Source organism: Oryctolagus cuniculus, chromosome 15 (genome assembly GCF_964237555.1).
Source record: "Oryctolagus cuniculus chromosome 15, mOryCun1.1, whole genome shotgun sequence".
Taxonomy (NCBI): domain Eukaryota; kingdom Metazoa; phylum Chordata; class Mammalia; order Lagomorpha; family Leporidae; genus Oryctolagus; species Oryctolagus cuniculus.
In genome coordinates, this window is record NC_091446.1 from 23,193,005 (window position 1) to 23,210,606 (window position 17,602).

Consider the following 17,602-nt stretch of genomic DNA (forward strand, 5'->3'; position numbering starts at 1 on the left):
TGATGATAAAAAAAAGTGAACAAGGGCAGTTTTGGAAAATCTCACATTGATGGACATATGTAATTCGATTCACTAATGTTTGACTTGCCCATAACCTTGCTGGAATGTATCTTTCACCCCAGAAAATTTCCTGCAACATTTGACCTGAAAGGAACACCACGGATTATCTTTCTTTTCCAATCCAGTACTTTAAAATGATGAAATTTGTGCTCACAGAGGCTAAGTGACTTTCTGAATGTCCCGGAAACTTTGGGCAGAAATGGTTCCTTTTCCCATTCTGCTGCAAACTCCCTCCCCTGTCACCCACCTCTCAGGAGGGAGACCCATGCTTACAGAGCATTCACATTTGAAACGCTGGATTCTTTCCTAATTTTATAGTTGCAACACATTTTCTTAAATTTAATCATTTTGAATAACTTCAGTAAGGTAACAAATACCTTGATCTTTGTAAATGCCACTAATAACAGGGAAGCTCATTATAACAATAATATGGATTTGGTCATCTCTCCAAACACAAGGGACTGTTGGAGCCAGAACTTTTTGCCACTCTTTCAGTCAACAAAACATGTCACCTCAGTGTTCCCACTCTCACCATTTTGTATTTTGTTCTCACAGATGAATTTGTAAGTACTAAACTTAATCTCAAGACAGAAATTACAGATTCAGTTCCAAGGGTCAATTCAGCAACTGTTTTGTGTCTGCTTAGAGTCAGAAATGCGCATACAAGTCTAAATGGGATCCTTAGTTTCTAGAGTGTGCTCCCCAGACACTTTTTTCTCTAGACGCTTCCTGAGTAGAAATGGATTTTGTGTTTGAAGACTTTTGGCAGATATAAGATGGCATTTTAAAAACTTCATGGAGGAGCTGGTGCTGTGGTGCAGTGGGTTAACGCCCTGGCCTGAAGCACTGGCATCCCATATGGGTGCCGGTTTGAGACCTAGCTGCTCCACTTCCTGTCCAGCTCTCTGCTGTGGCCTGGGAAAGCAGTAGAAGATGGCCCAAGTCCTTGGGCCCTTGCACCTGAGTGGGAGACCCGGAAGAAGCTCCTGGCTCCTGACTTCAGATCGGCGCAGCTCTGGTTGTTGTGGCCAGTTGGGGAGTGAACCAGTGGATGGAAGACCTCTCTCTCTCTCTCTCTCTTTCTCTCTCTCTCTCTCTCTCTCTCCCTGCCTCTCCTCTCTCTGTGTAACTCTGACTCTCAAATAAATAAATCTTAAAAAATAAAAATAAAAATGGAAAATTGAGTTAAAGTGTTAAGTCTTTTTGGTGCAAGAGGTTTTTTTTTTTTTGTAAATCTATACATTTGAGAGGTCTTCAGAAGGGTCTTCTATATTATGAAAAAAGTATGCATAAAATTAAAATATGCTTACAACAAAATAAATGTTTCTTTCAGTTCTGTTTTTTCAATTTTTGCTGAGGATGCCCTTTTTTAGAGATTTTGGTAAACCAAAAGAACTTTAAAGACTAGTTTTTTTCTTTATTCTGCTATTCCTCATACTTGCATGAATATTTATGGTGTATGACTATTAATTTCACTTAGAAAATGCTGTGTTCATTACTTTGGCTTCATTTAATCATAATAAACACCTGCTCTGTGAATTGGGCATTGTTACCCCATTTCATAGCAATAGAAGTAAAGAAGCAGATATAATAAGTTATTTGCCAGGGCAACATGACTGGAAAGAGCTCAGACCCAATGTTAAGTTTATGATCTTAACTCCCACAGATATCTCAGCTCAAATAGCTGTTGGCTTGAGTAGAAAATTGTGGATGAGTGAAGGGATGATTGATTGATTCCTTGGGCATAGGTACTTTATATCAAAACATTTTTTAATTAAATTGATCTTGGGGACTGTGAGAAGTAAAGAATATAACCTGTGTCTACCATGTTCTTTGCTTTCCTGATCTACTCTTTGATGTCCCATTTTGAACAGCCACAAGAATACAGTCCAGGATGTTTTACTTTATCTCAGATTATTTATTTTAGCTTTACTTTATATAGGGGATGCTTCACAAAGTTTATTAAAACTGGAATCAAAAGATAAGTTTAGAAGTCGGCACAGTGGCATAGTGGGTAAAAGCCTCTGCCTCAGCATTGGAATCCCATATGAGCATCGGTTCGAGTCCCAGCTGCTCCACTTCTGTTCCAGCTCCTTGCTAATGCTCCTGGGAAAGCAGTGTAAGATGGCTCAAGTGCTTGGGCCCATGTTTCTGGAGAAGCTCCTGGCTCTTGGCTTTATTGACCTAATTCCACCCATTGAGACACTTTTGGGAGTGATCCAAGATATCTCTCTCTCTGCCTCTGTCTCTCCCTTCTCTATAACTAAGTCTTTCAAATAAATAAATAAACTTTTTAAAAAGATAAGTTTATTTTGCTACAAAAATTTGAAATTGATGCATGTGGGTGGCTCTTCAAGCAGTTCATAGAAAAAATCATGAAAAAGCTATAAATATACTTCAATTTTTTGCATCAAAATAAACATTTTATTTATTCTGCAGACTTTTTAAAGTACCCTTATGTTTATGAGAAATACTATCAGTTAACTTCTAATTTAAGAATATACAGAGAATGAAGTAAACTGGAGAGGAAATGACCTCTCAGTATGGGATAGTAGCTCTAGAGGTCTTTTGATTATGGCCATACAGGGATACTGACCAGTGCATTTGGACATGATTGGAGAATCTACTGATAAACAGAAGGCTTTGGGTCAACAATATATACATCAAACAAAGCTTGGATTCTGGTCAGAATCAACCTGTGGATGATAGGATTTTAGTGTCTGCATTTCATTATACATTTGCCAAGGAAAGTAATCTCTCAATGAAATTATTCTTTTTAGCCTGATGGTTTCGTTTGTGACAGTTCCACATTCTGTGGCTGGAAGAATTTGTTGAACATTAAAAAGGCACATGTGCTCATTTACATTGGCAAGTGTTAAGTTGGGGAGACATATGTTTTCTTTATTCTTCCATCCTGTTAGAGCCTGGTTGTCAGACTCAGCTGTGATTTCCCAAGTGGTGTGCTTGAAAAAAGTCTTTTCAGAATCTCCAGTACTTAGAAATATGACTGGAAATAACTCTAAAGAATGGCGTAACACCTCATAGATGTATCTTAGATAATACTGAACTGATCAGCTACCTAACCTCAGAAATATTTTTATTTGGCCTAAGATAGCCATTGTGTATTTCTGAAGCACTTCTCTCATCTGAACAATTATAATCTCTCGCCTGAGCTTCCTGCTTCCACATTGTCCTGCCATTAATACAATCTCTATATTACCTTCAAAATCATTGTTCTAAATGAGCTAAAATCTTCCGTGTCCCTGCTTTAAAAGCCACATTCTGTATATGTGGTTCAGAAGTAATAATCTCTACTGTTATTTAAGTAGGTTATAGACTACTTTCCTTAACATCTGCTATATGGGTAACTTTCCATACTTGAACTTGTGAGGGTACTTCACAATATTTCATAGAAACATGGAATTAAAAGATGTCTGTTTTGGTACAAAACATTTTGAAAGGCATACATAGTTTCTTCATACTCATTTTTCTTTTTAACATTATAAAGAAAAGAGGTATAATTGTGCTCACAGCCTTGAAAGTTCACATTCCAAAATCTGGCAGGCCCACCGGCTTAGCTTCTAATAATGGTCTCAAGGTAGCTCCTTGCATCCCATGACAAGAGACAAGGAGCACCTGCACCTCAGGACGTCTGTCTCTTACCTCATAAATCCACCAGGGTTCAGTCACAGACGCTCCTGTCCAATGACCTAATGCAGTCTACTCACTCCTCAAAGTCTCCATATCTAAACACCATAATTGGATTAAGTTTCTTTCCTCCACCATTAACATAAGACTTTGGGAATTAAACTACTGAGTTTCTGGAAGACAAATACTCAAACCACAGCAAGGAGTTTGTTTAAAGTTAAATGTCTGATCTTTTTAAGATTTTAAAGTTATTTAAATTTTTTTAAATTTTGATTGTTAGTAAGTTTTTAACTGATTCAGTGTGCTTTGTAGATACAATTTGAAGAACAGAATGATGTTCCCTCCCTCCCTTCCTCCCTTCTTCCCCATCTCCCCTTCCCACCCTCCTCGGAATTTTTGAGATAACATTTTAAATTTATATTGTAGTAAAAAGTTTTAATACTTCACTGAATAAGCAGTTTAACAAGTAAAAAACGAAAGGCCCTAGTTTAGTGGGAATGTATACAATGGCTGTAAACAATAATTGAATGAAAAAATATGCTACTGCAGTTTTAATTTTCTGTGATTACCTTAAAATTTACTGTATATGGGTGAAAAGAGCATTTTTTTGCATTCAATAATACGCATTTTTCTTGAACTTTCTGAAGAGTCCTCATTTTCTCCCAGTATCTAGTCAATGTCTTGTTTGTGATTTCATCACTAGTCTCAGACACAGACACTGTCACTGAGCACCATAAACAACATAATTAGAGGAAAAAAACATGCATGAGTGTTGGATGACAAACAGCTGATCGATCACCTCACAAAGAGTGAAAAACTCATTCCAAACACCTCTAGTTCCCAGGGTGAGCATTTGGTTTAATTTTTTTTTTTTTTTTTTTTTTTTTTTTTTTGACAGGCAGAGTGAACAGTGAGAGAGAGAGACAGAGAGAAAGGTCTTCCTTTGCCATTGGTTCACCCTCCAATGGCCGCCGCGGCCGGCGCACTGCGCTGATCCGATGGCAGGAGCCAGGTGCTTCTCCTGGTCTCCCATGGGGTGCAGGGCCCAAGCACTTGGGCCATCCTCCACTGCCTTCCCGGGCCACAACAGAGAGCTGGCCTGGAAGAGGGGCAACCGGGACAGAATCCAGCACCCCGACCTGGACTAGAAACCCCGTGTGCCGGTGCCGCAAGGTGGAGGATTAGCCTAGTGAGCCGCGGCGCCCGTGAGCATTTGGTTTAGAGATAAGATGCCCGTATCCCATATCACAGTACTTTGATTCATGTCCCAGCTATGCTTTTGATTCCAGCTTCCTTCTAATGTAGACCTTAGGGAGCAGCGCATGACAGGTGAGGTGGTTAGGATTCCCTGGTGTCTTGACTGAGTTTTCTGCTTTCAGCCTCAGTTGTTGCAGGCATTTTGGAAGTGAATCAGCAGATGAGACCTCTCTCTCTCTCTCTCTCTCTCTGCTTCATAAATAATAATAGAAAAAAAAAACTAGCATCAACCCCAAGCCTTCTGTTCTCTTAACAGTATGTTTTTCTATTTGTTCTTGAAATGGTTAAAAAGAGATTTCAGGAATTTCAATTTTTGAGGATATTCTTATATTTTTGTTGAAATAAATTGTAGATAAAACAGATTACAAGGCTCTGTTTAGTATCTTGCAAATTAAATGTGTTTAATAAATAAATAAATAAATAATTTTTATTTATTTTACATTTTTCTCTTGTGTTTCAGACACATTTAAATATAGTGATTAATAACGAAGTCCATAGTCATTGGTTAGAAGACCTACATATTATGTGAGCTGATGCTTAGAATTCTGGCATGTGGAGCAAGATTCTTGGGTGTGAGCCCTAGAAATGTGAAGGTTGCTTTGGAATTATCTAGAAATTATGTGCCCCTCAATGTCTAATTTAATTCTCCTGAGGTTTGCTTCAATTTCCAATTGTAATAACCTAATTAACATTTGTGAAGTGCTGTGTAATGCTTAAATGAAAGATGTCATGTGAGTATAAAATCTTAAATAGCAGTTTGAAAAATTTGAATTTCTTGTGCAGTGAACTATTTTTTAAAACATCTTTCAATTTATGATAACTGGGTGACAAGAAAAGCTTCACTGTGAATTGATGACATGGTAAAAAATGGAGGAAAATTTTCTGCAGTTCTTTATTCAGGAAACACAATTGTCAAACTGTTATAGAGTTTAAAACTTCTGGTATTTTGTTTTCAACCTTGAAATATTCATCTGGGATCACCCATATGTATAATGTACAATATGCACAGAATGCTACTTTATTTTCTTTTTTTCAGGAATGTCAATAATAAATATAGAAATATATATAAACAGACTTATAAATAGACTATCAAGTACGAATGAAAGTTTATATAAATCAAAAAGAGAAATGACTATTATTTAAAATATTGAAGAAATACGAACTTGCAGTTCATCAAATGAGAATATTCAGATACCTAAGCACAAATGACAGAAGAATGAAAGAGAAGAATGAAGAAACAAATCCTTCTCATAGCAATGAAATCAGTCTGTATTAAAAAATACATTTTTCCTAGTCATCTCAAAAAACATCGTACAAAGAGAGACAGAACCTTTTGTCAGTGATAGGCACTTCCAAAGTCCTGGCCAAGAGACTGAATTAGTACTCTCTCTTTTTTTTTTTTTTATTCCTGAAAGACATTTGAGAGTATCTAAAGCAGAAACAAAATTCATATTCTTTGATCTATAAATTACACTTCTAGGAAATTACTTGAAGAGAAATAATTGATTTACAGAGATATTAATCTATATTAGGTCATAAGATTATACTAATGAAAATTGGAAACCTTTTAGTAAAAGATGAATTACATAGCAATGTATCCATCAAGTGCTAGAATCAAATTCAGTGGAGCCAATAAAAAGTAATACAGAAGAATATTTAATAACCTAGAAAGTGTTTGCAGAATTGTTTTAAAGTGGGCAAAGCAAGTTGAAAAGGAGCAAGTATCATGTAACATGCTTTCCCTGCAGAGAACTCTCTGTGATTCTCCATATGCATGTGTATGGGTCTGTATATAGGGAGAGAAACAGAGATTGGATAAAAACATCAAAATTTTACTGATAATGATATTTAAGTGTTCTTCCTTTTTACTAAGTAAATTTTCAGGGAACGTTTCAAAAATTTCTGTAATGAATCCACATACATTCTTGCTCATATTGGGACACAGTTACTACACTTTAAAACAAACAAGATGAATAAGTTAGAAGAAGGAATCATTGTGTCTTTGGCATAGACATTTGTATTTAGTAAACCCTAAACACCTCACAAGTGGCTTTAAAATTACCTTCCTGTTACTAGGTACTGTCTGCCTCTGAATCAACATCAGCCAACCTTTAAATATGTTTTAAGAATTTATTTGCAAGAGCAAGTGAAAGCCAGTGAGAGAAAAAGCCCTCCCTCCCATTTGCTGGTTCACTCCCTAAATGCCCATAATGGCTGGAGCTGGGCCAGGGCTGGCTCTAGGAACAGGAATGCCATCCAGGTGTCCAACTGGAGTGCCTCAAGTCCAGTTACTTAAGCTGTCAGCTGCTTGTCAGGGTCTGCACTGACAGAAATCTGAAATCAGGAGCCAAAGCTAGGAATCAGACTCCAGCATGCTGATATGGGATGCGTGCATCTTAACCACTAGGCTAAACACCCACTCTGAGACAACCTTGAAATGATGGTATGTTTCTGGGCTTATACTTCCCATCATGACTATGAACCTTGGTCTGAAAATGCTTTTTAATAGCCATAAAATTGAATTGGTGCCCTGAAATGAATTAGATTGCATGGTAGCACCATGAGTAGAAATCATTCTGATTATTGAAAATCCAGACCTCTGCCTCACCTCTGAGCTATTGTGGTAACTAGCTACATAAAATATATTAGCCCAGACACAAAAGATTTTTGTTCATTTTAAACACAAAATGCTTATATTAGGATACTAAGAAATGCCACTTAATTTTGTCATCATTTTCTTATAGATTCCTGTTGGTGGTAACTTGGAGCAGTTGAATGTTTTACAGGGATAGCATAGCAGTGGTAGCAACTGAGCAACATATTAGGATGCAAATAAAATTTAAAAATATATAAAACAAAAATTTTGGGTGGTTTCACAAGGGCCTGGATATGATAAAAACTGAACTTATGGAATGTTTCTGGAGTTTTGATCCAGTCATGCTGAGACCCAAATGTCTTTCTCTTGTTGCTGCTGGCCCAAGGGTGCCTTCAAGTCAGTGAGTTAATTTTGACTGTTCTCTGAAGAGAACATTTAGCACCCTGTTTTCAATTTCAGTGTTATGTTGTAATTGATACTGATACTTTTGATATGAACACAGAGGGACAAGGCCTATTTTGCTCTTATCAAATCCATTTTTATGGCATCAGACCTTGATTAATTGAAAGAGTTGAAATGTTTTGATATAGGTTCTCTTATTAGAGAGATACTTATGCACACTTTAGTGACATTTAACAGATCTAGCCTCTTATAATTTAATCTGGGAAATTTATGTACCTTGAAAATCCAGAGACTGGAATTTCTTGACCTTGGGTCCCTTGATGATTCTGACACAGACTGACAATAAAATTCATTTGGTATTCAGTAGATGTGCTTCTACTCACCTTGAATTGATACAAAATTAAGAATTTACAGACTTTAAAGTTAGCAGAGCTATTTTACAGTAGAAACCAGTAAACGATCTGACAACCTTTAGTTATCTGTATCTCAAGCATGCTTTGATTATAAGGATTTTCTTATTCATTTTGAATATTGTAATAACATTTTAGCGCATCCTTTTTTAAAAAATTATATATGACATGTTGTAAAGAAAATAGTGTGGCCATATATTTCCAATATGGCTGCCAGCAATCCTTGCCCTCCTTGTCTGTGTTTGTATGTGTGTGGGTGTATGTGCCCAAGTGCATGCTTTCTCCCATGAGAGTCTATTTTTCTCTTCTCATTAAATGTGGCCCGTAATTGGTGACTTGTATGACCAAAGAGTGCTGCAAAATTGACGACCTTGGATTTCTGAGGACAGATCATAAGAACCCTATGAATTCCACTTGAATCCCTTGGAATGTTTGATATTGGGACACTCACCCTGAAAAAAGTCAGCACCAAATTAGAAATCTAACAAACACAAAACTCACACTTTGTGATGTTCAAGTCACAAGGAGAGGACCTGGGGTGGGATACCATGATTGGAGAAAAAGGTTAAAGTCAGATGCATTACAGAGGGGTGCCCAGCTCTGGCCCCACCGTTGACATCTTGTAGATCTAACTACCTAGCAAACTACCTAATCCTAGGCAAAACAAAATGATTGTTGCAAGCCACTCTTCTTCAGTAGTTTGTCACACAATTTGGAAGTGGAACAGGAACCCTTTTTGGTTTAATATGTTGTAGTCATTTTACTGTTTCTAAGATACGTGTTTTGAGAATTTTGGAATTTTCCCCAAATCCCAAAGTGCGTAGAAAACACAATCATGAGCCAGGACTCATCTTCACAGAACACTGTACTACAGCATTGCTTGCTCCGACTGAAGGTAAAGAAAGGTGGTGAGTGATAAAATTATACTCAGGAGCATGTTGATTAAACACATTCACCCTTTTTCACCTCTCAATTTTGAGATTATCAATGCCAGTCTTTAAATACTTGAGAAAAGAAGGGAAAATTACATGCAGTGGATCTCCTTGTTAACACGAGGCACTTCCTGGCTGATTCTTCTCATGGAGAGCTCTGCTGTGGAGCTGCTGGAGCTAGCTGAAGCTCTTCGCACTCCACTAATCCACAAATCCTGTTTGAGAGAAACCCTCGGTGGTCTTTCATAGTTTTTTCAGGAAACCTTTAATAGCCAAATACATTATCTTGCTATTGAAGATTCATTAATCTTCCCCAATACACTCTGTATATTTGCTAGCTTACCAAGAAGCATTAATATGAGGAAATAAAACTAAAACATACTTATCAGGATGATGATATAACCAGATTAGGGGATAAAGAATGCAGATACATTCTTTTCACTAATTTTTAAAACTGATTTATTCCTATGAGTTTTCCCTTTCATTTTCTGACTTTCAACTTGACACTTATCAAACTCTAAAAATCAAGTGCACAACTTGGAGATTTTATGAAAAATAGTGTTTCTCTCATCTAAATCATTGTTAAAAAACATACTCATAGATTCTCTTTCGTCTTCTTGCTTCCTCCCCACCTGCCTTCCGTTATCATTTCTGGTGGAATAAAGAAATTTCTTATCATTAAATGAACATCATTTCTTGTGAAGTTTCCCAAGAGCAAAGAAGATGAATGTCCATTTCCACCAGCATCACGGCTCCTTCTGATAGCCGCACACATTTTAAAATGATGTAACCTATTGGCATTTATAAATCTTGGGGGATTTAAGAGAGAAGTTACTCTAGGACTTGTAATGACCATGGAAGTGTGTTCTGATTGAATTTGAACAGAGGCTGGGGAATAATGCTGTGATTTAAAGGTGGCTCAAATATTCTCAAGGTATTTAATCAGTTTCCATAGTGACTGCAATAATAAAAATGCCCGTTGAATTTGTACATCATGTTTTTTTCTCTAAAATACCATGTTTAAGTTTTTGAACCAGATGACTCAATGCTAAACATTAATCAATATTCCAAATTCCCCTTTTTTTTTTTTTTTTTTTTGGACAGGCAGAGTGGACAGTGAGAGAGAGAGACAGAGAGCAAGGTCTTCCTTTGCCATTGGTTCACCCTCCAATGGCCGCCACGGCTGGCGTGCTGCGGCCGGCGCGCCGTGCGGATCCGATGGCAGGAGCCAGGTATTTATCCTGGTCTCCCATGGGGTGCAGGGCCCAAGCGCTTGGGCCATCCTCCACTGCACTCCCTGGCCACAGCAGAGAGCTGGCCTGGAAGAGGGGCAACCAGGACAGAATCCGGCGCCCCGAGCAGGACTAGAACCCGGTGTGCTGGCTCCGCAAGGCGGAGGATTAGCCTAGTGAGCCGCGGCACCGGCCCCAAATTCCCATCTACTACCTTAGTATAACAGCTGTTTCTCCAGCAAAATGCATCTATATTTTTAGATGCCAATTAGATAGAGGATACATTTATTGGGAAAACAGTTACATTATAATGATTCTGATTGGTTTTAGCATAACTGCTTTGGGAACCAACATTTGGAGAAAATTTTCACTACCTATATGATCATTAGATAAAAGCTTTTGGTTGATTTATATCATCCCTTTCCAATCTATTTTTATAATAAAGGGTAAAATCAGCCTGAAGGAGGAGTAGTGCTAGAATGACAAAGAGGCAGGGGGCATTGTTAAAATGAGATGTGAACTAGGACTGTGTATTTTTACACCATACTTTATATGTAAAGATGAAAACCATCTTTATACTAGCATCTTATTCCTGAAAGTCTGTGTTATAATGTTCCCAGGTTCTTGTTGGCCCCTCCTTTCCCCACCTAAGCAATATTTTCCATGAGATATTTGTAATGCAAGGTTTCTCTTTCTTTCCTGAAATTCAACTATCATATTTCAGTAGAACATATAGTACTAAATGTGCCATCCTTTGTGAGGCAATAATCGTTACATTTGCACAAAATGAATACTGCATTCTCACAGATGATCTTACTTGATCTTCGCACAAACCTATGCAATGTGTCTTGGATAGCTCACTGACTGACTGTGTGACCTTGAGAAAATTTCCTCATTTCTCTAAGCCTCATTTCCTTATCTGTGAAATGAGCATAACAGTATCTACTAGAAATAGTTTTTTAAAAACAATATAATGAAATAATGTATATAAGGTTTAGCAGAGAGCCTCGTATAACAACAGATGCTCAGTAAGTATCAACTTAGTTATAGCATTGCTGCCTTTAATGAGAAAACCCAGGCTCAAAAACATATTAAGTAAACTATGAGATATTCGAACTGTCATAGGACAGAAACTCACTTCCAAGTCTCTGGGCTCAGGCTCTGCAATGTTTCCTGTGACTAGTATCTGTTTAGGGTTTGATTTTTTCCTTCTCATGGTATGAATGGTTTTACTGAGCATTCATTCTTTTTTTTTTTTTTTTAATTTTTATTTATTTGTTTAAGAGTGGAGAAGGAAGGGGAGCAAGGACCAAGAGGGAGCTCTCACATAGTTATTCACTTCCCACAAGCCTGCAAAAGCTGAGGCTGGGGCTGGCCCTGGGAGGAGTCAGGAGCTAGGAACTCAATTCAGGTCTCCCACATAGTGGCAAGGGGCCACACACTTGAGGCACAACCTGGTCCCTCCCAGTGTTCTCTGCATTAGCAAGAAGCTGGAGTAGAGCCGAAACTACAGAATGAATCACTCCAACATGAAGTGTGATTATCTTAACTGGTGTCTTAACTGCTAGACCAGTGCCTTGTGAGGAAGGGCACACATGCAGAAAGATACTGATTAAAGTTAGTTTGTGATTTGGCTGCGGCTCTTGTGGAGCACAAGGCTGTGGTGCATCAGCTCCAGGTGCAATCCTGCACATCAACCTGTCAGCACTGCAGTACTTCCTTTGTGCGGGGTTAGCGCCATCCACGGCAGTGGAAGCGCAGTCTCTTGTGAAGTGGTGTTTTAAAGTTGACTCAGAGAAGAGGATTATGCTCAGTAGTCCCAAAAGACATTAGCAGAGATGTCTGGTAAATTTGCTTTTCTAAAACTGCCCTCCAAGAAATACAACCCATATGTTCTCATACTTGGTGAGCTTTATTTATCTCCTATGTATTCTGTAGGACTGGTCAAGGGAGCATAGACTCAATTGTCATTATTTTTACAAATAATAATTAAGGGGTGTGGTCTTCTGAAAAGGCAGTTAAGATGCATGTGAAGAACTGAAATTATATTACGTACTCTTTGAAAAATTTTTTTTTACTAAAAGGTCCAAGCCATTTATTTATTTATTTATTTATTTTTGACAGGCAGAGTGGACAGTGAGAAAAAGAGAGACAGAAAGAAAGGTCTTCTTTGCCGTTCGTTCACCCTCCAATGGCTGCCACGGCTGGCGCACTGCGCTGATCCGATGGCAGGAGCCAGGTGCTTCTCCTGGTCTCCCATGGGGTGCAGGGCCCAAGCACTTGGGCCATTCTCCACTGCACTCCCTGGCCACAGCAGAGAGCTGGCCTGGAAGAGGGGCAACCGGGACAAAATCCGGTGCCCCGACTGGGACTAGAACCCAGTGTGCTGGTGCTGCAGGCGGAGGATTAGCCTAGTGAGCCGTGGCGCCGGCCCCAAGTCTTTTGACTGTTGTTTAAAAAATAGTTTAAAAGTAAACTCACAGAATTAACTCATTAGAATAAAATGCCAGTTTCTCAGTGATTTCACAGAATCCCTTTTCAGGGCTCAGGTGGATGGGCTGTTTCGCAGATGTTCTTTTCATCTCTCACTGTTGAATGGCACTGTCTTCCGTAATTGGACAAAGATGGTGGGTTGGTGAGTGTCACTGAGTTTTTAAAGATAGGATTTAGGACGACTGGTTGTGTCTGTCCGTTTTTCCACAGCCTACAGGTGCATCCTTGATGGACCCTTTCTCCTTTGAATCATTCCTGTGTCCTTACCTCACTATTGTTTGTTCCTCTTTGATTTCCTCCCTCCAGGTCATTCTGGGGTCCTGTGAACCTTTCCCTAATGTTTGCTGTCCTCCAGACTGTTGTCAGCTGATAAGCAAGTGTTGCTCATCTGGGACGGATAAATGCGAACTCCCATTGGGAATAGGTGGCCTTTCTGCCCACACTGGTCAGCAAATTACTTATTTCGCTCTGATTATGTTTTAATTCATTTTTAATTTTGAGGCCAGAAGATTGCAAATAACCACTTATTCTGTTATAGATAGAATTATTTCTGTTTGAATGAAGTGGGTAGATAACTGGAGTGTTTCATTGCTGCTGTTGCTATTTTTCTTTGCCATTGTCATTTTCAATGGGAGAAGCATTTATTATGCACCTGCAATATGGGCATCTGCATCTGCGTTAAGCCCTAAGCAAAGAAAGAGAAATTATCTGTAGCCACAGCACATTACCTCTGCTTGATTCCAGCCCATGAATGAGCAAGAATAGACAAAAGAACAAAAAAAAAAAAATAATGAGGAACACATTAAAACATTTTTGCCTTATGACCATAGGAATTGTGGGGAAATGTGTATGTTCAAAGGTGAGGAAGTGATGCTTCTTAACTCCACGTCATCTAAACAGGTAAATGCTTGAATACCAAGTACAACACGCCTAGGAACAGAATCTGGAAAACTAAAACGTAGCAGCATTCCTCGGGGAGAAGGCGGGCAGCAGTCACCTGGAAGGATCACACAGCTGCCTGCCAGCCTTTGTGGAATTACATCATGTAGCCATATGTTGTATTTGCAGCAAGTCAAGAGAGTGAAGATGCACTTAATTTTTGATGGCACTGAGCTGTCAAAAGGAATAATACCAAAATAAAAAGGTGGAAAAGTGGCGTATTTGAAATCTATAAATTGCATTTCATGTTCATTTGTCACCTGCAGGAAACACAAATAAAGTTTCTTCCTACTCTTGAGGTGGATGATGAATGATTGCTTACAGCTGGGTGGTGAGAGCCTGTGTAGCCATTATTGACTTTCTCTAGAAAACAATTCATCTGCAAATGCAGTCGGTGTAGCATCTGCACACCTTGCAAAGCATAAGTAAACTGGCGCTAATCACTCATGGGCTGATCTGAACACAGATTAATTACTTTCCTGTTAAAAGCAGTCTCTTCCTCTTGTCTTCTCCCTCCATGCCTCCAAGTGGCACAACATGTATTTATTAAAATCCACTGTTGCAGGAATCCCCAGACTGCATTCACCAGAAGACAGGACGGAAAAAGATCCATTTATTGATTTCCAAAGATAATGGATCTGATACAGATCAAACAATGCATCCTTCCTTTGAGAGAGGTCACTTCAGGAACATAAAAAGATTGGTTGTGTGTAGTTACCAAGTCCTCTTAAAAACCTGTTACTCATACTCCAGAATTATTACTGTTATTCATACTCTAGAATACAGAGGATTAAACACAACAAGCATGCATTCAAAGTCACATGAAGATATCAGATGGGAGTAGAGAACTTTTTAAACTCAGCAAAAAAAAAAAAACCTTTTTAAACTCAGGTCATTGTAAATATTTATAAATATTTTCTATTACATTTGCAGAGTATAACTTGAATTTACAATTTTGAAAATATTTGCTAGATCACCCTGTTGGAAAGATGGGATTTATTTAGTTATAAACAATATTATCTCTGTCTAATGGTGACACTTACAAATATTATCCGTGTCTAGCTACTGGAACATATTTATTATCATTATTTTTAATCTCAAGTAGGTTAAATCTCTTCTTTTTAGATCTCATTAAGTTTTTATTAACTTATTAATTTACTTATTTTTATGACCTACAAATGTCAACACAAACCTCAATTCATTTGAATTAAAATCACTATAAAATTAAAGAGTGAAATAATAAGATTGTACATAATCAGTTAACAATAATTCATTAAATACTTACTACATTTCAAACATTGCACCAAGCATAACCTAATTTCTTTGAAGGTTGTGATTAAGTAAATGGAATACAGTGTACATAGTGGTGTTAATGAGAATGCATTTCTTTATGTGTTTATGATTTAGTTGAAAATGAATACAGATCTTATGTTAAGTGAAAAAAACTATAAAAATAAAATATTCATCTGTGATATGGTGTGGAGATGTGAAAAAAGAAGTAGAAGGGAACACAAACATAGTTTAACTTGGGGTGATAGTGTCAACAGAAATTTATTTTTCTTTTGTTTTGAATTTTCCTGGAGGTCTTCCAATGCTGTTTGTGCAATAAAAATGGCTAAACAAGAATGATCCATATTGACCTGTTTGTTTTGGGTTGATTTGAGCAGAAATGTGAGAGAGGAGCCACTGAACTATTTGTGTTGTAGAGAAATACTTAAAAAGCTCCTGGGGAACTTCCCGCTGGCTCTGTCATTTCTAAAACATCAAGTTCCCTAAAGGAGGGTTTTGAATGAGGGCTACAGAAAGAAGGCAGGAGTTGATCTACATATTTTCAGGGTCCAGAAGAAAAGTCAAGGAAACTGTGATTTTATTTATACAGTGTTAAGTGTCCATATGCTAGAAAGTATTTACATTTTATTCTCCCGTGCTCACCCAATATTGCTTGGCTACAGTATATCTCCTCTGTTTGATCACTTGGAATATAAATGATTATCAAAAATATTTTAAACAAATGATAAATTATTTTGGCTTGGGGGATATTCTGTAGGCTCTGTTTCTGATTTTTTTTTTCTGAAATTTTATTTTGATGAAGCAGCCAGCCAGCAGAAGCAGGTGGTGAGACCTGTACTCACGGGAAGAGATGAAAGCATATTATGGTTAACAGGGACTAAAAAATCAGAGGGGGGAAAATTACCTGGCCTCAGACAATAGATGCTGTATAAAATTGAACCTCTTCATATTATCATGGAAATTACTTGTTGGCAGTAGTGCAGGAAAGGTTGTTATACATTATTGTTAATTGTGGTTGGAGACACAAAGCAATATGATTATTTGATGGCTTATTTGTTACTTGAAAAGTGACAGCTTTTATGTGCCAATAACTATGAAATCACCTGGAAATAATTCCGTGAATTTAGGTGCCATCTAAACATCTTGCTTAATGCATACACTAGATTTTGATAAAGCCCTGAGTGTTTGTGCTTAGCAGTCTCCCTGATGCCTCCTTGTCAGCCATCCAATGAAGAGACACTGTCTGCTTTGGGGATGTGTGACAGAGAAACCCAGACTTTGCCAGTTTGTGGTTGGTGGGCAGTGGTTTCACAATTAGCTGCTTGTTTTGTGTGTGCTTTCCACCTTGTCCTGAGTGCAGCTGCCAGCCATAGCTTTCCCTCACCCACCACATCCCTTGTCTCCTCTTCAACAAGAGGATGTTGAAAGAGCAGCAAGGAACTGTGCACTGATTCTGGAAATCATCAAGAGAGTTTAGGCAGAGTGTGTTTGTTAAGCCCCTCTGTGTGCCATTGGTAGTGACTGGATACTGCTTTCAAAAATGCCTCTAAGAATTCTGAAGTTTTAATAAGCGTGTTTTCAAATTCTTGAAAAACCTCTTCCTAAAGGGCTTTCTGAGTTTTTATGTCATAGTTTTGTTTATTTTTGAACATTTTCTTTTTTTAAAAGATTTGTTTATTTATTTGAAAGGCAGAGATACAGAGAGAGAAGGAGAGAGAGATATCTTCCATCTGTTGGTTCACTCCCCAAATGACCACAATGGCTGGACTGGGCCAGGCCAAAGCCAGGAGCCAGGAGCTTGCACAGAGTCTCCCATGTAGGTGCAGGGGCCCAAGCACTTGGGGCATCCTCCATTGTCTTTCCCAGCACATTAGCAGGGAGTTGGATCGAAAGTGGAGCAGCTAGGCCTGAAACTGGTGCCCACATGGAATGCCAGCACTGTAGGCAGTGGCTTTAACCTTCTATGCCTCTATGTGCATTCTTGCTCCCTCTCCCTCTGTCTCTTGTTCTCTCACCTGCTAATCTTTAAATTCTGGACTGCAGGGATATCTCTTCGTACAGTCACACTTTGAGCATATTTTCCCTGCTTCCCTCAACCAAACTCAGAAAATACTGAGTAAAAGGTTGATGGGGAATGTCAATGGGTAGCCCGCCCACCTCTCAGGTGTGAAGTGTGTACTCTGAGTGAAAGGAGACCACACAGAGTCAAGGGTGAGGTGCTTTATCACACATTCTTAAGGGCTTAAAATGAAGAAATACAGAGCAGTTTTCTGGGCAGCTATTCCATCTTGCATGTATTATGGACCAGTCACACTGCTCTGGCCAAAACTAGGCCTCCCAATG

At 38.4% G+C, this 17,602-nt stretch overlaps 1 protein-coding gene across 7 annotated transcripts in view; it reads left to right on the forward strand.

Moving 5' to 3' along the window:
• Positions 1-17,602, forward strand: part of SORCS1 (sortilin related VPS10 domain containing receptor 1) — a 574,197-nt gene that overhangs the window by 350,857 nt on the left and 205,738 nt on the right. The window lies entirely within an intron of this gene.